This window comes from Ptychodera flava, chromosome 14, assembly GCF_041260155.1.
Source record: "Ptychodera flava strain L36383 chromosome 14, AS_Pfla_20210202, whole genome shotgun sequence".
NCBI classification, from domain to species: Eukaryota; Metazoa; Hemichordata; class Enteropneusta; family Ptychoderidae; genus Ptychodera; species Ptychodera flava.
Window position 1 is genome coordinate 36,350,008 of NC_091941.1, and position 27,891 is coordinate 36,377,898.

The following is a 27,891-nucleotide window of genomic DNA, read 5'->3' on the forward strand; positions in this document are numbered from 1 at the left end:
TCACACCTCTGATTTAAGAGTTTTACAGCGCCACCAACCTTTGACCCTGACATGTCTGGCTGGCAGTGACTTTCAGCTTTGTTTTCCTATCCTTAGGTCTGACTCGGTAGGTTGGCATTGTCAGCAGATCATAACCTCTTGAAAAGCCTCTTACACAACCTGAAGGGTTTGGTCAATGACTGTGTGTTTGCAGTGCTACCATTTTAGGTTGCACATTTTAAATATGATCTTCGAAAGTTGCATGTATGAGTCATTGATTCTGAAGTTCAAGGAAGCAGTCATTTCATTGCATTGCCAAATCATTCTGTGAATCAGAGTATGAAAATAGACATTTTTAAGTGGATATCTTTATTTAGATATTGCTACCAAAATGGGACTTTTAAATATTTAATGATTAATTCTTACCAAAGCATTTCAAATATTTTAAAACAGAATTATCCATATGAAATGGTCATACAGGATTTCTGTTGTAAGGAAAGGTTACTCACTGGATTAGACCTTGGCCCATTCTACTTCCGTGAGAGCTGCCCTAACCATAAAGATCCTGAAAAAAGAATGATAAAAGTCTTAACCAGTCTATGTCATCTTTGATAGTATTCTGTTTGACACTTGGAGTTAGACAGGCAAAACTGAAGAAGGAATGTGAAAAATTTAAATTATCTAAATTATTGTTTTTTAAAAAGGTAAGATTAATGTTCACAAGAGTTTGTACTGTCGAGAACACATACATACATCACCTATGGAGGCATAAGTCCAAAGAATGGTAATTTCAAGTATTTTGTGTGTCGCTGTACAGTTACAGTGATTGAGAAATTTGGTGAATAAAGAGTCGGATAGTGTTCAATGACCAGCATATTAGAACCAGCAATGTGACAGAAGAGCAATCATAGGTGCAACAAGTGCAAACTGATGATTTGTGAACCTTGGTGTTAAAGGGTTATGTACGCTGAGTTTTGAAGCCAAAGTATTTGTTTGCACAGCTGAATAATCAATATGAAGTTGCCATAACATAATGTTAGGTTTCTTGTTTGTCATGGGGGAACGATTGTTTCTGTACAAAGTGCTGTCTTAATGGATCGAAATAAATCTGTTCAAGCAATGTTCGACATGCTCTGATATACTAAATAGAAATATTTACACATCTAACTGTTGGCCGATAGGGTTTTATGTCTCATAGGGTTCAGTGATTGTCAGTCCGGTCAACCTCAGTAACACTCTCCCCACAGCTGGTTTGGGGTTTGCTGTTGTAGCAAGGTGTTGATCCCTGAGCGGAAACAACAAACTGCAGTGAGATATGAAATTCAGACAGGAGTGTATATATTAAAAATAAACACCCGGTTTAAGGTGAAGAGCCCATTTTGTTTTTTTCAGGACATACCAAAACAAATACAATCCAACACACCAGACAATGCACCATTTTGTGCATTCCAATTCAGTCTGCACCACTCTTTGTCAAAGTTGGTGTGTTAAAGGCTTTGTTGCGACATTTGGGATTAGTATTGAAGTGTGTTATTCGCAGTCCAAAGATTCATAAATATCAGTAAGATTAAAAAGTTCACAAAGGAAGCAGGTAAACAAGCGCATGGTTTTTTTGCCTCAATCACAAAAACAACAATGATGGTATAAATTGTATGGAATTTTTACTGGTAATGATTGTCCGTTTGGAAAATATGGAAACTCCAAGTCAGTCACGGTGACGTCTGTGTCACTGTAGCATTAGGGGAACTCAGTAATGTCACTGATAAAAGTGGCACAATAATTACATATGTGAGACAGAGTTCTTCTACAGGAATGTTGATGGCAGTCCTTCACTCAATCAGAGTTCTGGAGGTTATACCATTTGGTAGAACTCAAACCAGAGACACAGGCACTTCATGTTTCGTAGTAATTGTCCTCCAATCATTTCTCTGAAAGCATCAAGAACAAAACATACGGTGCAGTACATTCACGTCTGTCAAATTGTAGACAGTTGAGTTTGCCGACTTCGTACATTTTAACGGAAGCTCAGACCCAGGAGATGCCCTTGGAGAGATCACACGCAGCACCTATGGAAAAGAAAGGACTCCGGTTGCTTAGTTTTGAAAGTCCCAAGAGGGGTGTCGACTTTGTGTTCTTGATTTATAATTTCTCATGTACATGGGCTCTTCTGACTGTACAGCCAAACAAATGGGTATGTTTGTTTGCCTTGGTCCAGGATTGATGAACACTGTTGAGCTTTTCCCCTCCGTCTAAATGTAAGGAAAACAGAAGGGTTTATGCATTCTTGCATGTTTGACCACGTTCCCTTTTCTGAGAACTGTGACTTCCCGTGAATTGTTGTTTAGTCATGAGTGGAAAACATTCATGTCAGATGAGATGTTAATTTTTGAAAAGTGTGCGTTAAACGTTAAATAATGTTGTAATTTAGGTCAAGAGCAAAGCTTGTTCCTTCTCCCCAGGTAACCAGATTACTGTAGAAAACTCATTTAAGGTCTTCATTCAAGTTCAGTATCAAGGCCAACAGTTTCAGAATACTGGCAGAAATGTCAATACAAGCACATGTCCCAATACTTCTTTCAAGCTGTGACATTAGGCAAGACTTTTAAAATAGCCAATGGCATTGCTGTACTTCAAGATGGTGTGTGATGCGATCAGCCAATCACATCTCCGTATTGAGACATCATGTATGATTCAAGTAGCCAATCACATCACAGTGCACAAATATGACAACAAATCAATTTAGGGGTTTCTAACCGCAGCTGAAAATTAATTCATTTTACACCCCAATCAGGACCTACTTTCAACAGTGTTGGTTTATATCTCCATGGAGATGCCTATTTTGGCTTGACATCCTCCAATCAGACCAAAATCAAACACTGGCTTCCGTATCATTTGTTAAGGTGATTTCAAGCTTTCAGCTGGACCTTAAGAAATGGTTAAAATTAGCTAGTTGCTGACACACATGCAATCACTGTAAGTCTATGCTAGTTCAGCATATACATGATACAGACTTTTCAAAAACTTTGTGTCTGAAGCCTTCTTTCAATATACCACAACTGTGTTTATCCCATGGGCAATGGTTGTCACCGCATTTTATACAGTTATGCAATAGATTGTACATGAAAATATTTATAGTATTTGAATTCTGACATTTGTTCTGTTGCGTTCAGAGTTTGAGCAGGAAAATCCTGGGGGATTTGTCCGGTCAGTTTGACATGGAATTTACCTCCCCGAAAGTCTCCAGTTCGGCTCGGTCTAAAAGAAAACCACAAAAACAGGAAGCTGTGCTCCTAAGCACTTTGAATACCATATCCCCCTCAGAGAGTATGGATTGTTACCTTGCTATGTCTCTCACAGTTTTTTTTTTCCTTTTGGAGTATTCTATTTTAAATTTGGCTCTATGCAGAATTTAGGGGGATTTTGCGAATCAAATTCTTAGAAAATGTCATAGCATTTTACATCAAAGGAAACTGCATATACTGGTAGTATGTTGATTTTTCAGTGTAAAGTTGAACCAAGGATTTTCAAGTTCAACAAATGACCCACTGTATAGTTGGAATGGATCCTGTGTCAACAAGTCAGTTTCTATTAAAACGTTAGGACGAAATCTTTTTTCCATTTTTAGGATAAACTTTGAATGCCTTGCCATGGGCATGATGATATACGGGTTGATATGGGCCCACGAATCTTCAATTTATCCTGTACCGAAACAGTGTGATGAAAAAATAAAAAATGAAAACCAGTGAGATGGTGAGGGAAGGAGTGGGAATGTGACAGACAGAGTCAGAGAAAGAGGGGAGTCAATGAGGATTGGGAGGGAGAGGAGAAATAACTACTAACATATACAATGCATTATGCATGCAAGACTAATACTTGGTATTTTAACATACTCTAAGGAGCAACAGAAGAAAAGAAAAGAGAACTGTATTCTAGAAGAAAAACCATGAAAAATTGTCAAAAGTCACTTCACTTGACCTTTTAATGAAGCGTGTGCTGGATAATGTTAAAAAAAGGATGAAAATAGAGCAAATTCTGACCTGCATGAAAATATCTCTTATTTATCCCCTGGTGAAAATTCAAACTCAATTCTGTTATCAGTTTCATGAATTGGAAATGCCATGCCCAAGTTTACCATCAGTTCTCTGAAAAGTTTCAGTGGGGAATAAAAACACAGAGAATATTCCTCTGAACTTCCTTTGATTGTACATTTGCTGATCAAAGGTAGGTCATTAATGTGGTAATTTCTGTCTAATTTTGGAAACAGCAGATCTCAAGTGTCAACGTGCATAATCCCAGCAACACACTGTCAATAGAACTGCCAAAGTTCACAGTACTACCAGCCTCTTTTTGGAAATCTTAGGGACTATGTACGGACACTCCCCCATCATTAGTGGTTTTTACCCATGGTTTTTCCCTTCATGTAGTTGGGTCAGGATGTATGTTAAAACACTGAGCCAAGAAAAAGTCCCGTTTTGAGCAATTTTCTGTCAACAGTCGGTAAGTTTCAATGAGGTAATCTCAAAATACGCATAGTGACATAAGTATCCCTTTTGACTGCATGGAATTTGCAGTGATCAAGAGACACAGGTCAGAACAGAATTGAATCATAATATCGGCATACTTGTGCCCTAGTGGACCCTCCTTCATTGGCTTTCACCCTCATAACATTATATCGGCATACTCATGGCCTAGTGGACCCTCCTTCACTGTGTTTCACCATTACACAAATAGGCAGTAATGAGCAACTTCCTTTCAAAGGCATCCTTGTGAAAGAAAATCTCCAAATCACCAATTCACACAGGTGTTCAGACGCTGTAAAGGCTGTTGAAAGAAGGAGAAGACTCAAAGTTACAGCGAGGAAAGTGTTTCAAGACTGTTTTCATTAAATAAAGTACCGGTAGGATCAGATCTTGTGGTCACGAACACTTTCATGAAAACATAAATTGATCATTCATACCATTAGTGCGTCTTGGGAACAGATATTCAAACCCTCAAATTTTTACGTTACTTCACCAGTCTACCTCTTGTGTGGGTGCATTCTGAAGCTCTTGAAATAAATGAAGTTTTAACTGTTCCATCTTTGTAAAAATCGAAATGTGAGTCTTTCCCTGTAGACTGAACTGATGGACTGCAGCCATTCTGAATTTTATTAAAGTTTCAGTAATTGTTGGGTAATTCATTTCTCCAGTTCCAAAATTTGCGTAGCAAAGTGCAATTCTTATTCTTGATTTTGAAATGGTATAATGTTTCCTTGAGGAAATTTTTTGAACAAAGGTTTAAATCTTTCAAGTTCAAGGTGCGTGCTACATGTACCTTTATACAAATACAAAATTACAAAATAAACCTCAGTAATCTATACATGTATGATATGTTGCGAATTGCCAGCTGTGTAGTTTCATTCAAATTTTACTCTGTTTGTCAGTATTTTTTCATGTAATTGAATCAGTTTTCAGTGTATGTTTTTCATTATTCATTTCTGACAGGCAAATCGAAAGAATTATCTCAAAAAAACAACAACTTGGAGAATTTGGCAACTTTTCTAAGATCTGATGAAAAGAGGTTGAGGATCCTTCTCAGATGAAGGAGTTCTACTTTAAAGTTGTCATCATCATTGATATCTCTGTCGAACAAAGTCAAAATCTCTACCTGATCCCATAATGGCACCTTTTAAATGAATGTAATCTACTTTTGCCACAAAAAAATCTGTCAGCAAATATCTTGAAAGTTCTGTCATTTCCTGTTTGTCAGTATATATTTTAGATTTTAATTTGCATTTGCGTGGTGCCCCTATACTACTTGAGACACGGTGGCTTCATTCCGGGTAAAAAAAAATTGAAGTAAGGACAAAGCCGTTGAAATCCTAAATTGCATTATAGGATAGTTCTTTCAATCAATGAATGATGTGTCTAGACTCTGATGATGACTGCTCTTTGACACTGCGGACAAGAAGAACACTAACAAGGTGTGACACCAAGAATGCTCATTTTCCGGATTTCAGAGTATTCCTGTTAAGATCCGTGAGTTGAAATATGGGATTGCTAGTTTGTTTTATACCAATTAACTCATGCTCATCTCCATCAGATAAATGAAAACTCCCACCCACATGATCGGACACTGATGGGACAGACTCAATAAAAGTACAGTGATTTGGGTAGACCTGCCAGTCAAAGTATTAAGAAATATTGATGCATGAGCTATTGATGAGTGTCATGTAGGCGGAGCCAACAAAGCTACCCTAATCCAGAAATACATGTTCCAGGGCCGGGCAACTAATGTTTGACATTAAAATTGCTGCAGCTTTTAATTATGAACTTAGAATCCAAGAAATCCTAACTATTAAAGTTGACATTTTGACTTTTTGTCATAAATTAAAATGTAATGTGAAACTTCAGTAATTATATAACACTATGTCTATATTGATATGAAACTGTGACTCAATCAGTCTGCTTTTAAAAAGTAGGGTTCAAATTTGATAAATTTCTGATAGCATTTCTCTGTAACACGTTGACATTTATTAAAGTAACGGGAGAATCTCTAGTGTCAAGAAGCAATATCTGGTCAGCCATACATTTATTTCAAGTCAATATATCATGAAAAGTAATAACATGCTAGGGGAACAGTAAACATTCAGGATTCCGAAATTATTCCCACATCACAGCATGGTGACTAGGATGTGCATGATGGTCCGTGCCCATCACTTAAAACAGTGTCCAGACTATAAACACAACCCAACCTAACCATGGGTAATAACAATTTTATTAGCTTTCATCACTTGTTTTAAAAATACACTCAGTGCGTCTGAGGAAGTCAGTCTTCAAATATTCTGTGAAACCAGAGATGAGAAAGAAAATCTCAACTTTTTAGCTCCGCTGTCAGCGACGCGGAGCTTATCAAATAGGCTGATTCTCCGTCGTCGTCGTCCGTCCTCGTCGTCTGTCAACAATTGCCTTCTTCTCTGAAACCGCAAGTCAGATTGCTTTGAAATTCGATATGCAGTTCACTTGGGGTGACCTCACTTAAGTTTGTTCAAATCGCGGTGAAATTTGCATATTTGTATTTTTGGGGCATTTTTTGGTGTTTTTGGTAAAAAAATCTCCTTCTCTCAAACCGCTTGAACGATTGCTTTGAAATTTGATATGCAGTTTACTTAGGGTGACTTGAGTCAGATTTGTTCAAATCATGGTGAAATTTGCATATTTGTATTTTTAAGGCAATGTTTTGTCATTTTTGGAAAAAAAATCTTTAAAAATCTTCTTCTTTAAAAGTACCGGTCAGATAGCTTTGATATTTGGTACATATGTCCCTAGGGATGATCTATTTCAGATTTGTTCAAATTGTGCAGAAATATGTAAATTTGCATTTTTAAGGCAATTTTTGCCATTTTTGGTCAAAAAATGTATTTCTCAAAAAGTACTGGTCTGATAGTTTTGAAATTTGGTATACAGGTTTCTATAGATGAACTAAGTAATATATATTGAATTTCTGATGAAATCTGTAATTTTGTACTTTTGGGGCAATTTTTGCCATTTTTGGTCAAAAAATGTGTATTTCCAAAACTACTCATCTGATAGCTTTGAAATTTGGTATACAGGTTCCTACAGATGAACTAAATTTGATCTTTTAAAATTATGATGAAATCTGCAATTTTTATTTTTGGGGGCAATTGTTGCCATTTTTGGTCAGAAAATTTTATTCTCACAAATCTACTCATCAGATAGCTTTGGTTGGCATGTTCTTAGGGATGATCCAATGTGATATATTCAAAGTATGATGAAATCTTCAATGTGTATTTTTGCAGCTTATTTTAGCCACTTTTCTGTGGCCACTGCATTGAGCTATCAAAGATTTTCCACCTTCTTCATCAACATGTGTCAAAAATAGTTATTCTCTACATAAACACAGCGGAGCTATATCGGCCGCTAGGTCGCTTGTTTAACAATATTTATGATTCGTGCAGTCATTGTTTATAAGTAGCATTTAACTCCAAATTGGTCATATTTCAGTTTCATTTCTCTGAAAATTAGTTCCAACTAAGGATGGGCAAGCCAAATAATTCATTGGTTTTAACCTCAAGGGGGATCTCTCTTCCTGTGCTTTATCTGCTGTGTTCTAATATTAGACTGAGTGATGGAAGTGAAACTCCTTTTCTCGGAATACAAGGTGTCCTTATTGCTATCTAAAGCCAAAGACGTGTATGTTCTTGCATACAATAGGAGTTCTGAGAAAAGAAAAAAGAGTAAAGGGCGGGGCATATTCATAGTTGTCTTGAGAAAGTTTGGCAACGAGAAAAGTTTGTTCAAAGTCGCCACAACCTGCTGAGTTTGGATGAAACAAGGAGATTTTAACCAATGTAACCTGCAATCAATAGAATAGAGACAGAGACAGAAAGAGAAAGAGACAGACAGATACACAGACAGACAGACAGACAGACAGAGAGGGGGACAGAGAAACGGACAAAGATAGATAGCCAAACACAGAGAAGGAAATAAACCAAGATGGATATACAAACATAAACATAGAGACTTGATAGGCTGGCAAACAAACCTGATGTACAGGTCTCTATCTGGAGATTCATAGTCTGATTGCTCTACTGTAGAAGTACCATGGGAGACTGACAAACAAATCGGACAGGACATGCACTGGTGCAGACATTTCTAGACGATGACATGGCTAAATTTATAGTGCCATGCAGACCATTAGAAAGCTAAAAATAACCAGAACAACAATGGACGCACAGGGTGGGGGAGATATGCAGGTAAACATTTGAAATAAAAAGGCAGACACACAGGCAGACAGACACACAGACACAAAGGCAGACAGACAGACATATGCTGTAATAAAACATGTACTTTTCCAATGAAAGAAGGAAACGAATAATTAGCAGAGTTTCCTAAAAAAGCAAGTCAAGCTGATACAGAATAGGCTGACCTATAAAATGTCACAGTGTCTATCTCAGTGCAAAAGCAGGGTAGAATCCTTCCTGTATTAAGAGAACCCTGTTGAGAATCAATACCTCATCAAGTGTAATGAAGCGTGGATAATAATAGGAGGTGTCTGCCTGAATTGTGCTGCCACTGTTATCACAGACGATTTATATTCCTATGTGTGCCAGGTCATCTGTTTTGTGAGTCCTCGATAGCAATGATGGTACCACCCATGTATGCTCACAGTGGGTGCAGTTGTCCTTTTTTTTGTTCCATTCAGTGTCGTGATGAGGAGCAGAATAATGTCAGGAGTACCAGTGGCGTGATTTTTTCCCCCTTCATTTGAAAAATATAGAATCTTTTTACAACAGGAAATTCATCAAAAGAGCAACTTGAATGTCATTTACCATACACCCACTCAGTACACCTTTCTGCCACTGAGAGGCGCCAATGATTTCAGTTTGACCCACATTTTATGTCATTGATATTCTACCAGGAACGTCAGAAATGATATTTGAAAATTCTGTCAGAAAGTTTGTAGATTTCTTTGCTGCTGTGTGACTATGAGTGCCACCTATGATGCATGCTTATAGTTAAAAAAATCATGATAATTAATTCAATGAAGAAATGGATCTTATATCAAATCCATTCAACTTTTTCACGCAAGTATTGCATGAGTATGCCTCATACCCACCCACTCTGCCCAACTGACAAAAGACACACCTTAGTCAATACCTTTAAAAGTCTAGAGAAGAGAAGGGAGTGCAGACTTGAAAGACCATTTATAATGATATGTCATGCCGTGCACCTGTTCCATACAGACGACCACCAAGGCAATTGGCAAGAGCCACTCCAGCCCAGTGTAAGACGGAAACTCGGCTATTGTGTTGAGTCTCAGACTTTGATCCACATTGACTCGTATCACTTCAGACATAAACACTATCCTTTAGGTCGTTTGGGTTATCTGTGTACAAGCTTGTATCTGTCACAACCCACGTTACCACATCATTGCACAATTTTTTTTTCCACTGTAGAGATTTAGTGGAAAGTGGTAAAGTATCCTGCCAGTTTCCAAGGAATGCTGCAATAGTGGAATACCAAGCAACTGAGAGTGCAGGAAAAAGTTAATTATGTAAATTTTTTTGCACCCTCTCATGTTTTATATGTATCATCATTGTGGGCAGATTTATTGGTGACAGTTGACTTCAATTATTTTAAGTGTTAAGTCTCAGTGCCCAGTCTTTTAACTGTTCTAAAACACATTTAAACAATCCATCTTCCTTGTTAAAAAATTGCTGTAAACTTCTCTGGAATGATTGTTGTGTTTTTATAGTCGTGGTGGATGTTTGAGAAATAATTACAAATAAAATGCTACATCATGAAAGCTGGTAGCAGGATACCTCAACTTTCACCGCCAGTGAGATAAGAGGACAAAATTCAAAAGATTGCGGAGCATTACTCAGCAAAATAAAGTACACAATGGTACCCTAGCTTTTACTATTCCCATAGGAAATACAGAGCAAAACATTCATGGTAGTGGCCATGGAAAAATTTTAAAACCACAAGCTGCATTGTGGCTTATCAAGGACTCCTAAAAGAAGAGTTGGGTTGGTCATGATGGTATTCAAGAATCTGGTCAAGTAGTGCAGAACAGCGTGACGGGATGGTGAGATGGTTATCCAGTGAACAAATCTATTGAATGTGTGAATGATTCAAGGGAAATGGAATCATAAACAATATACCGCTAGGATTGTGTGTGATCAGAGGCTCCATAAATTGAGAAGAAGAAAAACTGTTTTAGTTATATCATTGACAGTTACAATTATTGTATGCTTGGACATCAAGTATTATTTAGATTTGAACAAAATTAAAGTCTAGGGTTTGTGAGTCTTGTGGGAACCTTCATTAAAGCTGGGCGGTATGCAGCTGGGATCTGCCCTACATAGAGTTGTCCTTGACTGAGACCCACGGTAAATCAGGTGAATGTAATACTGTTGAATCTGCCATGAGGTGACTTTTTTTCACCCCGGCTTGGCTTTCGGAGAAAACATTTGTGGTACATGAATCGATGTAGTAGGCTTTTCAGAAGCATTTTATTATCAACATGTTGATACTAAAGTCGCTCTGGACCCAAGTAATGGCCATTAAACAAGGAAAGGAGAAATAACATCAAGTGTGCGCACTGGGATACATATGAACATGTTGTCTTAAACTCTGTCTTTCTATTTGCCTAAAGTGTACTCCACCGAAATAGTGAGCAATGCTAACATGAAACAGCTGTCTGACTGACCAATTGCTTTTTCGTCAAATTTGTAGAAAAAGAGATCGGGACTGGTTTTACAAAGCAGAAACTCCTGGATGAAAAAGGACCGGTCTAATGTTTCTCCTAATTCAAAGTGGCAGGTTTGACTGACGCTCTGTCGGTACAGAGATGATGTATGATTAGATTTGTATCTATGTGAAACCAATATGTTTGTGGGTCACTGAGTCTACATTTCTGCCTTCTATTGAGTAAAAGAGTAGCAGAATGCACGTTGGCTACCGTACTTTTCTATGTCCTCTTCATTTCAAACACTGTTTATATATAAACTGTTGTTGTGGTACTGCTGTCCACCAAGTGGGCTTACAGAAACCAGATACACATTTAGATCATAACTCACGCTGTTTATTCTATATCCTTACCGAAATAAGACTCTCTGGAAGAATTAATGCAATCTTCAAACAAGCCTGATATACAGGTCTCTCATCTATGGAAAATGTCTTCAGAAGTTTTCTTCATCACAATGGTATAGCTAAAGGTATCTTATACATCATACAAAAGTTGAGATTGAGAAAATCTGCTGCCTTTAAGGAACAGCGAAGCTTGCATTTGCAAGACCCAGAACAGTCTATAATCGATTTTGTGGTTTTGTTGGAAAAATTTGAGTGCCATGTTGTAAGGAAGGAAACTTCTACTGCATCCCGTGAAATATGGTATCTACTTTTCTGAAATCTAATTGATATCGTATATCAGTGTACCTTGGTACTTCAGAAATCATATTTTCCAGTCCTCTCCATACAGCAAAGTTCAAGCTCACATCTTGTGAATCCCATTAGTGATATTCTTTCAAGATTGGCATAATTTCTGGTTTCCATTGAAAACAAATGTTCTTATGAATGAAAACCGCTGGAGCCAATCAACCAGGAAATTTAGAATTGCCCGAAAAAGTTTGTAGTAATGTTAAAATCAAGCGTGATTTCTCATCGTTGCAAGTTGATTTCAATTATACAAGGCACTGATGACTCACAGATTCTGACTGATACAGATTCAACTCACTGACTATACCATTTATGGATGACAATGGCGAGGGAAGCATTCGTTTACTTTACACCCAACATAAAGCAGAATGTTGTAGACACCCTTGCCACCATGACCTTTTCCTAGCAAGTATACCAATCACACGTTTGTCTCTGGCAATTCTCATCGATTTTTTATTCCAAATTTTCTGCAGAAAACAAATCATCAAATAAACAGATGTGCAGTGTTAAAGGTAAAAAAAAAGTGGTGACCAGACCAAAGAGGGTCTTGCCCTTTAGCCAGTGTGGGGTTTTGATGAGGAAATAATGGTATCCTGTCTCAACCAGAACACTGCTCTACCCGGTAGTCGACAGCTACCGGGTCAAAGGTCACAGCATTGCAAGTGTAGATAATCTGGAGGCGGCAAGGAAAATATGAGTTATAGGAAGTGAAGTGATGATTCAAAAACTGTTATGAATTAACTGAATATCTTGTTCCAAATGTGGTTTAGGGTTTGAACTAAACTGTTATCATCTATAATCATAGGGGATTGGTAATCTTTTAGGGTTTTGCAGAGTTAAGATTTATACAGGACTCCAGTGTTTGTATCTGGTAATTATATCGCTTTATATTCAGTTACGTGGAAATTGTCAGTACAGTCTGTAATAATTTTAAGTTCACCAAGGCATTTTTAGAAATTGTTTGCTTTATGCTGATAATAGGGTTATTGCTGTGACCACAGAGCATGTGCAGAAATTCCTATGCAGAGTGTTGAGTTTCTCTGAAAATAAATACTTCTAGATTGAAGACTTTTGATGAATTTCATATGCGAAAATTTCTCATACTCCATTCTAGTTGATGTGGCAGATCTTTCGCACCTATAACTCTTTAACTGTAAAGTTCGTACAAGGGGAGAATGTAGATCTTTTGTTGAAAAATTAAATTTATTCTTTGGAAATAAATCTTAAGGGATTGCATATGTCCAGTTTGTGAGTCTCACTGAAAGACAAACAGAAGAAATTGATAAATTTTAAAATGGTGAAATAAACAGGGAGAAGAGACTCTGAAAAAAATAAAGACTATGCCATCATGCCTGTAAACCAGGGCTGAGTAAAAGTAGAGTATAGTAGATTTTGAATATTGACTCAGACAAAAATATAATAGATAAGCTTATAGCTTTCATTAATTCTTTATTTGACTTTTTGAACACTCATGTAGTCAATTCATATGTCTTTCATAGCCAAACAAAACCCAAAATTGAACGCCCTATTTACCTGCTCTGTTTGATGTTATTAGTTTATTCAAATCAGCATTGGTACCCACCGCACCGAGGCTAAATCTTTGTGACACTTTTCATCAGGGGAATATTTCAGTCCAATTTAACATTGAACGTTGAAAGAATCTTTTGTTGTGCAAAGTGGACAGTCTGTTACTGATTTATAGACAATCTGCAGCATTGCATGCGTACTGATAATTTTATAGGTTGAAGGATAACAAGAAAACGGATGAAATATTTTCCCATTAAGAGAAGCAGGTGTAATGATACAAGAAGGCAAAGAAAATATAATAAGTGGGGTTTTTTTGCCGATGGATGGAATTCCTAGAGTTTGACATGGCTGAACTTGGTTGGTATTAGAGTATATATCTGGAGGGCTTTTAATGAGAACTAGTTATATTCAATGTCTGGTGACCCACTTCTTATTTTTTTGGAGGTCAAGGCAATTGAAATTTTTTCCCCCTTGAGACTGCATTCCTCGGTGTCTTGGTGCAGCTACAAATTGTTTTTGTGGCTGGTTCGCCAAAATGCCAACTGGGAATAGATTTAATGGCCTTCGATTTCTGTTCAACCCGGTGCGTATGTGATTGTTTAGTGTGAAAGCTTACAGACTGTTTCTCATGACACTGTTTGAACTGATAGGGGGTGCTTTTCCTGAAGGTCCACCAGTGATATGTTTCAACACTTTGTGAAGAACGTGGAGAGTTGAACTAGCTCAGTTTTCAGTGCTCAGTGCTGGTATGTGGTAGATTGCCTTGTGTCAAAGGGGAAAGCAACTAAAACTTCTTATAGTATTTTCAATATTTTTGTTCAAGAAAAACAAATATATTTTTTCACAGCCTCCCTATAATATGTGGAAGCCCTGCCATTACTCACATACAATGTCCAATTTTATTGATGACAAATTAATTCTTGTCTAGACTAGATTTCATTGAAATAAAACATTTTCCATCTGTCGCATTCAGACTGTATGAACAAGTTCAACAAAAGGAGCATTTTGATGTGACTTTGGTTGTGTAAAACAAGAGACTGTACATGTACTTTACAAAGCGTTCAAAAATTCTTTAAAATACATTGAAAGTTACAGCTTGTGGATCTTTTAGTTCCTTTTGGAAAATTAATTAATGAGGGCAACTGTCAATATCTGTAGACTGGCATTGGACAAGAATGTGTATGTGATCCAAGTGAGTAACCACTGGGAGTAACCACTGGGTGTAACCTCATCAATCTTCCATTTTTTTCTGTATTTATTTTATCGTTTCCTATGAATGTTTTGTGGTTTTCTCCAGCAAAGATTTCCCTCAACAAAGCCATCATTACCGGGCTATTTCTGTCCTTAAAATAGATGTCGCTTTATCTAGGGCGATCTTTTGGCCAAACACCTCCTGAGTTGTTGACAAGAAATGAGATGTATGATTAGAATCAGTTCAAAAAAATGACCCCCCCTTAAAGCGGTCAATTGGTACAAGGGGTTATTTGATCACTACAAATGAATTGCCTATCTTCCCTGCTGTAGAGTCAATAATTTGTAGAGCACTTGGACTTGTTTGCTGGGAGATCTCATTGAGTCGTTTTAGATCTGAGTGCCTTGTATCTGTGGACATGACTGCTTTCAGTCATGCAAACAAACAAGGCCCGATGTAGATTAACAAGGCAAACAGAAAACAATCAATATATTTTCAAAACATCCATCACTTTTATTGATCTGTCATTAAATGGATGTTATCAGTCCATGGTGACCTTATTCTATTGGTATTACAAAACTGGAATCAACCGCTGTACTTTGCTCTTCGAGGACAAGTAAACTATTAAAAAAATGCATGATCTTTGTATTTGCAAATAAGTTTTATCGAAATTTATGTCTTTTTATATGTTGTTTTTCACTAATCATGAAATAATTTCCGGAATTTATTGGAGATAGGTTATGATACCACACGTATATACTTGAAAAACCAGACTGAAAAATTTCTGTTTTTAGTGTATTACAGAATTTCCTGTTACCATTTCACCTGCTTAATAGAGTAATGGTATATACAGTGTTTTTTATCTCACTGCTGTATGATTCTACTTAATCCTTGTGCTAAATGGAGTGTTCTACCACATGAAAATGTGAAATTTGGACAGATAAATTGGTGCCAGAGTATGAGAAAATAGCAAAAATTTTATAAAAATCCTATACTTCAGCAGTATGTTTCAGTCTACAAACGTCTCTGTGGAGCAGTCAGGAACTGCTGATACCAATAAATTTCAGAAAAGAAAAGAAAATATAATATACAGTGATAGTCTTACTGATAATCAGATCATTTAATATTTCAATGTGTGCCAAAAAAACTTATTGTGATAAAAGATACCCAGAAAATATTTATATATGTTTGTTTTCTTTTGGTAACTAAATAAAGATTTAGACTATAAACATCAAATAGTGTATATCAAAATCAAATACAGCATCTCTAAGTTTAAAGTCAAGAAGGTATTTGCCTTTGGGCTCCTATGAATTCCCATGTCGGTTCTCTGTACTTGATGTGTTCTTAAATCTGGCCCAAATGTGTTTTGTGAACAGTTTAAGGCCCTGACTCAGACAAGTGTTGGTTTTTGTGCCTCTATACAGGTTGAATTTTTGACATTTTTGTAAACATTGCTCTTTTCTCATCCGGAAATCAACATGTGTCTGCAGATTCCAAATCAGTTAAAACAGACCAGACCAGCTCACCAATGCATACAAATGAACACAGACCAAACCATCTTTTTGATGGAAGTGTTATGAGGAGTAGGAAGATAGAACGAACACAATGGCCTGTGTGTTTCATGATGTTATGTCATGTACACGTGATGTTAGGTGAGAGAAATGTAGTTCAGATCCTCAGTCATACTGAACTTTGTTTTTCTCAAGGGGGGAGGGGCTGTAACCATGATAATAATTTACTGTGATTAAGGTAGAATGCGCCTCGGGGAGAGAGTCAAACTCTCAAATTTTTACAATTCTTTTCTGATCTACCATATGTGGAGGCTCATTTTAAAGCTCTTGGAGAAAGAAAAACTTTCATTGGCATAGTTTTTCAGAAATCCAAAATTTTATTTTTCCCCCGTAGAGTTAACACAGGTATGGCATCCATTTTGAATTTCAAATATCTCAAAATGTTGGGTATTTGTTTCTAATTCCAAACTTTGCAAGGTGACCCCTGATATTTGTTGTTGATTTGGTAAGAGAATGGTTGAAAGTTTCAATCAGGAAAGTCTGACCTAAAAGTTTAAGTCTTTCACTTTCGAGGCGCATACTACCTTAAATAACTTCCTTCCAAGTCTTCATACTTATCATAATTTGTTTGCATCAGGAAAAAATAACACACATGGGAAAACTGTACTTGTTGCAGCTTGTGATTATCATTTTTTCTTCAAACTTTGCATGTGCATCCTCTTCCCTGTACAGCTCTTTCATTAAAAAAAACACAGCTGAGAGCATTGGAGACAGAGAGAGAGATACGATGAAGCAGTTGAGGTGGCACATCACTGATTTACAAGCTGATCAATGGATTTGCTAATTCTGTCCGGATGAGTGTGTGGGAGTAACTGTCAACAGATGCCACCATCGCCACCTTCCATTTTTTCTTGTTTGTGCAACATCAGACATATTTGTGGTTTGGACTCACAGGAAATGCTCCATTTTGGCATGTCGGTGTCACCAAAGCTGAAGAAAAGGGCCAGACACTTTTAATAACATCTGTCTGAGGCCCATTGTAATGTTCTAATGAGGACTGCTGGTTCGTTTTTGGAAGTGCAAGAAATACAGTCTGTCATCAGTGGAGCACCCAAGGGGTACATTTATCCAGACAAACAAACCTATCAATTGCTACCAGTTAAACGCTTTTCCATCACATTTCATGCACCATCTTGTAAAACACCAATTTTACTCTAAGACGTTTATAAACTGGAGAAAAGTGAAATTGCATTCGCATTCTTGAAGGTGAATTTTCGATGGAATTTTTTGTAACATTCTGGTTGTCAGGGTGATTTGATTTATTCCTTTGATGAAGAACAGACAAAGGCATACATGCATTCCTGAGGGGTTTGGACTGAAAAAAGAGATAATTAGGATAATGTAGTGAGCTGAATAATGAGATGAAGCTGGGCTGGATGACTTCTTACACAAAGTCAGATATATTGAAATAGCTGCCGTAGATGTACTTTGAAATTGTTTTGTCGTCACTGATTTTACCTGCCATGTTGTTTGTAAAAATATTTGGACATACAGATGTGTGATGTCAACTTTATCTTCATATTGTCCGACATAACTTTCATCTTGTTCAGTTTAGCTTTTATGTTGTCAAGATTCCTTTGTTCACAAAGGTTGCAGACCTTTTCTTGGTGAGACTGAGCCATTCAACCCTAGATGCCTGCCCCTAACTCCATCACCTGGCATTTTCCTAGGATTTTCTGTTCAATCTGTCATCAGGGAACAAAGGGAGAACTTGTGTGGTAGTGAATATGGAGCACTGGAAAAGTTGTTTATAGAAGCAAAGAGGGTTTTTATCAGGACGAGTCCAGGGGACCAGTAAATCGTGTTTAAAGATCTTAGAAATTATTGCCTGATATGGATCCCCTGCAGGTGTGTTCTTTTTCCTGGTGAAGGTGATTACGCTTTCACAAGCAACTGACGTGTTCTTTCATGTGTGAAACTAGACCTGGTGTCCTTGAAATGGACAAGCCATGCACAAGAAAACAGTCCTCCACAACCAGCCGTACAGTCTCTGTCATTACCTCTTTTGATTGGGGGGGGTTTAATCTGAAATAAATAGCTGTGTGCAAAATAACACCGTCAAGCATGTCTGGCAACAGATGAGAGATTTGATTGGGTTTTCTGTCTTGACTGTTGAAAGACCTCTCTTTTCTATAAAAATATTGACATCTGCAAAGCAAGAACATGGAAGCCAGGGAGTAATTCTGAGTTCGAGTAAGCCAATTATGTGGTAATCTGATGTCATGTGACATATCCATTCACAATCAGCCAATCAGAAAGGCAGCATAAAAAATTTGCATATGTATCAGCAGTGTGGCAGGAGGGTCATTTGTTGCTTATCAATGATTCAATTAGTGATATGCAATTAAATTATCACCTTGACTACAAAATCTTCCTTGCTGAGAAAAGTCAGAACAGACCTTTAACTGAAACAGAGAAAGAAATCAAGAAACATAAAGTCTGTTTTCTTTCTTTGAAAGGGTGAATGAGTTTTTGAAAATGTATTTACATGTGTTCGATGACAAGCTGGCAGTAAAAGCCTGAAAACATCACTTCTTTGTTGTCCCTAATAGCCTTTGATGGATTTATGTTTATGAACATACGCTAAATATTAGATTGCTCTGTTTACTTTCCCAACAAGTCTGTCCTGAGTGACACGTCAACTTCAATGTGTCTCTTCAAGACATAAAAGACAGTCTACAAGATGGTCTCCTGCAGCTGTCAGACTTGATGGACAGTTAGTCATCCCAGTTAGGTCAGATAGGGTCAAGTTTACATATAAAGGACCTCCCCCAACCTTGTCTTGTTGTATTCCAACTCCCATTGTTACCGCTATCTGGGCTCTTGCTATTACTCTTTTAGAGGGAGTTTGATTGTTAAGTTGAAAACCTCATACCTGTTGGTAATTACCCAGTTCTCTAAGCTGCCCCCAGGGCAAATCTTTGTTTGTCTTCAAGAATAATAAAACCAACAAAGTGGAAATGGTCTTTATTGCATCCGTTTTCAGCTAAAAAAATATCTTTCATAGAATGCGGGCTTTATTTTTGTCCAGGTTTTTATGAGCCCCAGGTTTGTCACAGTGGGTCTGTGAATTGCTTGGAACAAAAGCCTGAGCTAGCTGTGCAGTACACCGTGACGCGGCAAGAAGCTCACATTGCAAGTTAACATACTTTGATACTTATGTAAAGGATGCGCTGTAAAATTTGGCAACAAGCGACCTTTGAGCACAGCTTACCTCAGTGATGCATGTGAAACAATCTTACACTGGCTTCAAAATGTTCAATCTGGTTGCAGCTACCAAAGTTTTCATGAATATTGGTCAGAGTCAAGTTTGCAAACTATTGTGGAAGGCTGAAATATCAACTTTTTTCCTCTTCTCATTAAATGAAATATTTTTGAGCGAGGAAACAAGTATATTTTTTCCTGTATTTGGAGACCAAGAATCTGTATTGTACAAGCAGTGCAAATGATAAAAAAATTCATCAAAAATTACAGCAAAGGGAGCTGTAAAAGTTGCAAAGTAACCATTGGAAGCATATTTAAACTTTTCCTATAGCGTGCCTGGTTCAGAGTAAAATATCAGCTGGTTTGTAAGGGCAATAGTTCTCAACAAGCTTTGAAAACTGAGAATTTTATGACAGTGTTGACTTGACTTGCTGACAAACCATTGACATATCTATTCGCAGAGATTGAAATAGGATGATGTTTCTGTATTGTTTAAGCATTGCAACACTGTTGTACCGTACTATGAGGTGTGACTGTCTAGACAGCAGTGTAGGTCTGTTCAAGGACATTAAACAATGCGAAAGCTTCCCAGCAACCCCGGCTGTCCTGTAAACAGCAAACTCTTTCTGTTCTGAAATAAGTGCACAGAGCTTCACAGAATCAGTCACAATAGGCCAAAAAAATAATAGGTTTGTTTCTGGTAATTGACATGTGGCAAAAGTATTGCGGCAACACAATTTTTTTTCTATTTTTTTTTTAGTTTTCGTGGAATTTGTTTCATTTTTCCCTTTTTTGCATAGGGGCAAATGAAAAACAGGAAAAAAAGAGTTGACACGCACACTTTGAAGTGATGCGGGCAGTGACCAGAAACAAATCAATTAATTTTGGCCATAGCTTTCCAAATCTTCAGTGAGGTGGAGCTAAAAAAACTTCAAAATGATTTTAATACACAGAGTCACTTTTGGCTTTCAGGATCTGCCATGCATGTAAATGTTACTACAAAAACGAACACACAGTCCCCAACAATAACTGTATTGTTATTAATCCTTAAGTCTTACATCATAAAGGTTAAAACCTCCCCAAGGTCTTTCTGTCAAGCTGGTGGGCATTTGAAAATGAATGTGATTCATGGTTTGAACTTCAAGGTGCCAATCTAATATGCAATCACACCAATATACCAAGCTTCTACGTCATTCAAACAAAGTTGGCTTTTAACCTTCTGTTCCCCATTGGTAACTCATATGAAATGAAATCTTGTCTGTACTTTCCAATGGCAAGCGTTGTGTACAATCAGACACAAGAGAGGAATTACATTTCTGCACTTTCTGTGACACAAAATGTCATCAGTTTGATTCATTTTCACCTTTGACAGACTTTCAGCAGTTAGGCATATCAATTTATATGTCAAAATGTAAAATCACTAAACAAGCAAACTGTGGCAATGTAACCTATTTTGCAGATGAGGTCATCTGTACTCCTTTGATCAATTTGTGGAGCAAGTTTTCTCGAACAGGAACAGAATCTTTATCAATGCCGTTATCGATTCATCTAATCGGTATTTGGTATAATTCAGCAAATTTTTATCAGTGTGTACATTGTTTTTAATGGTTTCCACGTAACACAAGGTGACCTATTTCCCCCCACACACTTCAAAAGTCTTAAGAAAGTTAATCTGGTATTACAAAAATCCCCTCATTGACTGTACTTGTTCATGTTTTGTTCAAAAGAGATTTGTGTTCCATTTTCTCCTGAAAAGCTATCAGTACTTAGGTACTTCAGGTAGCAGGGGGAACATTTAGATGGGAAACTTTCCTTGCCTTCAATGTTTTATGTCAGCATGGTAATTGGTGTTTGTTTACATTATGCCAACAAGAATTTGATGTCAGATGTTTGCATAACTGGCTAGGCTGTTAGATTACAGGTCAGGTGTAAGACAGGTATATGCAAATTGCCTGGCAAGTGCTAGGGGTGTCACTGCCATATCAAATTTGACTGTTTGTGATATCATGTCTTCAACACTCAGATTCAACTGTTTGATTGTCAAGAGCAGATTTGAAATCCGTAGAGCAATTTTTAGGTGTAATCGTAAGTTTTGATATGCAAAACTGTAGAACTGACACTCACTGGGGTCAGTGGTTCATATACGTGAACCGATTAACCGAGATATGTCATATGACAATTTTATGGAAATTTATGGCACACTTTTCATCTTGGTGTGTTGTTACAAGTGCATTTAAAATATAGGAAGATTCATTAACACTAAAAGAATATGTCTGTAGCTTTTAAGGCTTTCCAACTTTCGTCCTCCATCTTGTCATGATTTCCCTGGCTACCAATTACTATCTAGTGGGCTGCTAACTGATTTCACTTGAAATACCACACCATTTTGTTGTATGATTTGGCAGCTGGCTACTCTCAATGGTTTATGTCAGTGTTTAAGCAGGTAGAACTTTACTGTGTACTTCAACAAGGCTGATGTCTTGGTATTTTACAAGAAAACAGTTGTGACATGTACAAACCATAAATCTCTATATGTACAGGCTTCTGTACAGTCCACTTACTTGTATTGCCTACCCTTGCTACGATTTGTTGTGATATACTGTCTGCCAGCTAGTTCTCAATGAAGTATGTTCCCCAGAACTTCAGTCAGGAAACAATAGTTCCTGAAACTGTCGTCATTATTTTGGACAACATATTTTTTCCTGTACATGGGAGGGGAGAGACAGAGACAGTGGCAGAGAGATAGAGACAAACACTGACAGATACACAGAGAAAGACAGAAAGAAAGTACATCCAACCATGATTGTACACTATGTTTAAAGGTAGTGTACTGAATAAAATGCACCAGACAGTACTACCCTCTTCTTGACTGATTTCTGTTGGAATATTGTCATGGAACCAACACTTCCATGCCATGTGGGTATCTCCAACATAGGAATAATGAAATGGCAACAAAATGCAAATTTTGATTTCGTGTGCACTTTTCTTATGCTCATGAGTATTTAACCTGTTTGTACAAATACCGTTGTAGAGACTAACACCAATGGAATGGTATCACCCTGGAATTTGACATTATTTGCACTCAGTTTTTCACTCGTCAAAGTTTCAGTCTTTTGCACCTGCCAAAGTTGCTAGTTGGCTCACCAAGTCATGTGATGTATGTGAATAGTTTCAATGATACGAAAGTCTGTTCAATTCTTGTCCCTCAAAATTGCTATAATACAAGGCAAATAAACTTTTGATGTCGTGCCATTTGTGGGGTAAATAAACTTTTGTTGTTCAGCAAGTGCGCTGTGTACTTTGGGGGGTGTACAGTTTCTGTGGCTCATAGACCCATGGTGTAACAGGTATTGTGTGTGTGCTTCATGTATGTAGGAGCTCACTCTAACCAGTGAAAAGGCTTAGAGACTGTCAAATATGACCCAGTAAATTGATACACCATTGCTCTCCAGAGAACAAAAAATAAAGCCACATTGAATTGACGTTCAAAGGTTTTGTGTTTCTTGTCTTTGCAGGCGTATATTTTTGACATCAGAGCTGGAACCTATGTGCATAGGCTGACGGGACACACTGATGTCATTTCCGATGTCAAGTTTCATCCATTGTATCCTGAGGTAGGTCATCTTACGTCAAAAATTTGTATTTATCTGTTGCAGAGATGCAGCAAAGGCACAACACAACAATGAAACTTTTCAGGTGCACAGCTGTTTTTTTTCCTTTCATCTCAGAACAAAGACTTTTTTCAAATCACTGAGTCACCGAATTTGAATTGCTTCATTGTGTTTAAGTTTTCAAAGGATGAGATTTTCCGTAATGTTGTAGACATCAAACGCTTCGGAACGGATTTCCTGAAACTGACAATTATTTCTTTTTCAGTGACCTAGTGTCCCTGCACAATTCTAGTGTCTATTTTGCCAATGTCTGATATTCTGAGAAACAAAAGAGTGCATTCAGTAGATAAGCCAAAAAATTAATTCAAGAGAGTAACAGACACAGAGAGAGAGAGAGCAAGTCTTAATATAGATGCAATATTTACATTCAACACATGACTTGCAGGTGAAAAAAGAACAAGAAATATAACAAAGTAGGCCTTAGATTTATGCAACAGCTCGGAAACACTTATTTGTGACTTTTACAAATGTTGGCCGCTGCCTTGAGGATAACACCACATAGAACAGTGCGGCTATTGTTGTGACGTGTGATGCCAAGGTGCCGTGTGCTTCCAGCAAGTATTATAATGAGTCTCTGATACTAATATGCCAGCTGACAATTAGCCTTCCATTACATGTAGATAGTTCTTGATCAGGAAAACATCACTGACGATCTGTCAAAAATGACAGACAGATGTACAGGAAAGAGCCCCCCCCAGTGGTACCCAGCACCATCTTTGGTGAACCTATGGCCGCCGTGCATTGTGATAGAGTTCAGTGCATTTGCTACGTGGGAGAAGTTCGTACTTTTATTTCATTCGTGCCACAATGGTTGTGTGACTTGCCCGATTAGAAATGCAAGGGACGTATGTAGATTCCACGACTGAGGATGTGTGATAAATTCCCAGTTGACGTAAACACTTCTAATTCATTTGACTTTTGGTGACTGCCGCCCCTTCAGAGAAGATCGAAGTTATATTATAAAAGTTGGAAACCTTACAGATGTGGCAGTGTGTATACTCCCAATGTAACCCAATACCAGCAGAAATGGGTGTAATATGCTGCCTATTTACATTTCATTTCACCTAAGAGATCAACAAACGTAAAACAAGCTAAAATGTGGAGCAACATCTTCCGGTGACAGAGCTATCTTTAATTGCCGGCCAAAGGAGTATTTGGTGATGGCTAAATATGATCAGCTATGATCTCTGTAATCTTTCAAAAAGATCTGTTAACAAGAGAGTTCAGATTCTCAGTAATTGCAACTACATTAAACTAGACTACTTGTGTGTATGCTGGTGTGATGGATAGAGACTAGTGAAGTGTTAATTTACAATATGATTTCTGTTTATCTATATGTGTGTGTGTGTGTGTGGTGTGTGTGTGTGTGTGTGTGTGTGTGTGTGTGCGCACACCAGTAAATTTGTATGTGCATGTCTTTACCAGAAAATCTTGTCCAGTATTCTATTGCTACTTCTCCTGAAAGTTAAAATCTTATTTCTTTCATTGATATCTTACAAAATAAGGAGTTTTTGAATTATACTTGGTATTTTTTTTTCTGTTTTTATCTGTATATTGTTTTTTACATTGAGGTTAAACATAGCTGTAGCATCTAAGAGAAACTGTTAAAAACATTCTGGTCCTGAGACTCATTTTCTAACACAAGTCTACTATCCATTCATAGATGGTGTACACCACTATTTCCATGTTGTGCACTACTTTACAAATAGATCACTATGTTGAAATGGTCTTTTTTTTGTTCCTTTCATGTGTGCCCCCATAACACTTCCTTGATCAATCGTTCTCTCTGAAGTTTGAATGAAAAACAACATTTTAGTGAATATTTGAAAGTACCGGTATTGTGGTTTCTTTGACATACATCATTAAAGGTATTTAGGTTCTTGAAGGTTTCATCATTGTTACTTGCTAGTCAGTGTTTTTCTCTTTTCTGGATGTCATTGACCTTTCACAGAAAGTCTGTCATTCGTTTCTTTCACTTTCTATCATTCTTTCACTCCAGTTTGTGTATTCCATTTAATCTTCTGCCACCCAGCATTTGTATGAAACCTCAAAGAAGCATAGATACTGTGTGTCTTGTTATTCTGACTGAAGACATGTAAATGTTATTGTGCATGAGTCTCCCAATGCAGTGCAGACATGATTGAGGTTCAAAGGTCATACAAAGATAAAAACAGTCCCTCTGTCTGGGTAATCAACAAGTGTGCAATGAAGAAACATGACATTTACCTGTTGTCAATTACTACAGCAGTCAGATTTGAGTATGAATGTTTAACTCAAAATGGTTTTTAAGGTAGAAATTAGAAAACTTACCCATTGATTTCAGCTTTTGATATTCTGAGTATGGCTAGCTTTTTGATGACTACATATATTCATTGTCTCAAAAAACTTTAAGTTTATTAAAACTAATTGTACATCCTTGCAGTTTTGATTGCCATGAAAGTCTGTTTCTGCTTGTTCAACAGTTTGAAGTTTTACAGCATGTGTCAGATACTGGTCATGATAGCAAAACTTGTCATGGCATCAGAGCTGTATGAATTGATAAAGACACTATAAAGGTGTTTAGATTGATTGAGAAGCTTTGGGTGGGCACTAAAATTGAACACTTTGAGGTACATATGACATGATGGTATGCAATTCATTATATATAGGGCAGTTAAAATCTCAGGGGAAGCATGTAACCTTGAGACGAAGGCTAGACTGCCAGGTCACAAAGGTCAAGGAACTCATATCTTATTGTGTTTGGCAGTTGGCGTGGAAGTATAACACTGCTGGGAGAGACTGTTAATCAAACAACAATGCTCAGATCACAGACCAACATATATCACACTTGCCTAACAAGTGACCTTATAATTTGATCATAGCTTTCCTGTCTTCCCAGGGGGCTTTGTTAGGCCATTATTTTTTGCAGGAGGTAAATTTTCTTTGTGAGACATGACAGTGTTGCTATCTAGCACCAGAGTTTGGAATTCTCCGCTGAGAAGTGAAGGAAAGCCACCATTGAAAGTTGAAGGTAGCTGACAATAGCTGACTCCCTAGTGCCAGGCACTTCACAGTAATTCTCAACCACCTCTTCTGGTGCAGTAGCTGCTGTTTCTGTGTGTCCCCTGCAAATTCAACACATCAGTATTGTTGCTGACATAAAGTCTGCAGACAGCTTGTGTACTCCTGCAGTACATCACAAGTTTTCTCTTTAAACCATATTTTCCAAAAATGGTTGAGAAATCTGTAAACAAAGTCTCTACTAGGAAATCCATATTCAAAGTCAACCAAATCAATATCTTACAATCTATATGATTCCTGGACAGCATCCAAAATTAGCACTCACAAAGAATGGCATACTTTGACCTGATTATGTAAGTTGTATCATGGCAACACACACATTTTTACACATATTTTTGTATCGGTAATATTCTTGCGATAAGACACATGTTGCATATTTTGACACCTGCTGGAATGCCAGAAGAATTTCAACTGATAAGCCAACATAGTTGCTGCAGGCATTCTTGGAGTTCAATACCTTACGAAGTTAGAATCGATTATTTCCAACCTACAGGTAGAAACAGATGCTTATAAATGGTCTATGTCAGATCCTCATTGAAACCGCCTGGTAGCATTGTCATAGAAACAGATGGTGTTTATACAACACTGATTGTCTTGCTACATTCTGATCCATCAAATATATCTGACTTTAATAATAGCGTAGTATCGTTGTCAATTACTGCTATGATCTCTTTAAGCATGTGTACGTGTGTGCGTGTGACCGATCACAGCTTGCTCTATTGATATTTATGAAAGAAAATTATGTGCTGACTCCCAACTTAAGACCCATCATGCACAGTTGTCAGTGTGTAATTCTGGTTGGGTATTGTTATTCTTGGTATTTATGACCAGGCATAGCTTAGCTGTGAGGGCAACTACAGCTTTGCAATCTGGATGGTGTATAAAATAACCTGACACCCTTAGAGTATTGCCTCGTGACATCATGGCTTTCTATATCATGTGGCATTATAGGATCCCAGATATATTAACTCCATACTGTGTCATCTTTATTTTTAGGGGATTTTTTTTCACAGCTTCTGGTATCGTATGGTGCTAATGATTGAACTTTGAAAGCAAAGTACAAGAGAAATATTTCTTCCATTTAATCGATGCATACTTTTCTAGCCTGTTTTGAAAATAGAAATCAGTGGAAGCGTAGCAAAAACAGATGAAAATTGTGATAATAAAAAAACTAGGAAATAAAGCATTCTGCAGTGTTCTTTGAAGAAAGGCATACATACAGCCCAAAAGTTAATTTTGTAAGGTACCAGAGATATAATAAAATGGATGTTCAAACTTTCCGTGAAGAAATTTTATATAATTATTCTCTTTCATAAAAAACTTACCATGCAAATTTTGGTACGAGACAAACATATCACCTATAATGTGTTGATATTTTAATTCCAAGGTGAGTGATTAAAATTTCAATTTTCACAAAAACAAACTTGATAAATGGGTCCAGACAAGTAGCATACCAGCAAAGTACTGTAGTTCCAAAGTCTGAATATCTGTCCCTGAGGCACATTCTTCCTTATAACTGAAAATACAACCCACCATGTCGTCGATAGCTCCAGGGGATATGATATTGAAAAAACACTTCTAACCACTTAGAATATGACCCACCATGTCTGTGATGGCAACAGTCTCATCAGATATCCACTCCTAGACTCATTATGTCCACACCATATCCACTGCTGTTCCATGGTTTTGTGTGTCAGTATGGATTGACAGAGGTCGCAGACACTGCCGTGTTTTAATTTATTACC

General features: G+C 37.3%; 1 protein-coding gene and 1 long non-coding RNA gene across 4 annotated transcripts in view; one reads left to right on the top strand and one right to left on the bottom strand.

Annotated features, from left to right (window-relative positions):
- The window catches only part of LOC139150321 (WD repeat-containing protein 27-like), a 59,008-nt gene that overhangs the window by 23,119 nt on the left and 7,998 nt on the right, over positions 1–27,891 (top strand). For all 3 annotated transcript variants that reach the window (XM_070722620.1, XM_070722621.1, XM_070722622.1), the window contains exon 22: positions 22,931–23,029. The gene's annotated coding sequence lies outside the window, so the exon portion shown is untranslated. The remainder of the gene's footprint in view (positions 1–22,930; positions 23,030–27,891) is intronic.
- On the bottom strand, positions 169–27,836 carry LOC139150323 (uncharacterized). Its single transcript, XR_011556220.1, has 3 exons — positions 27,749–27,836; positions 489–544; positions 169–304 (listed from the first exon to the last, which is right to left on the bottom strand). It is a non-coding gene; the product is annotated as an uncharacterized lncRNA (long non-coding RNA).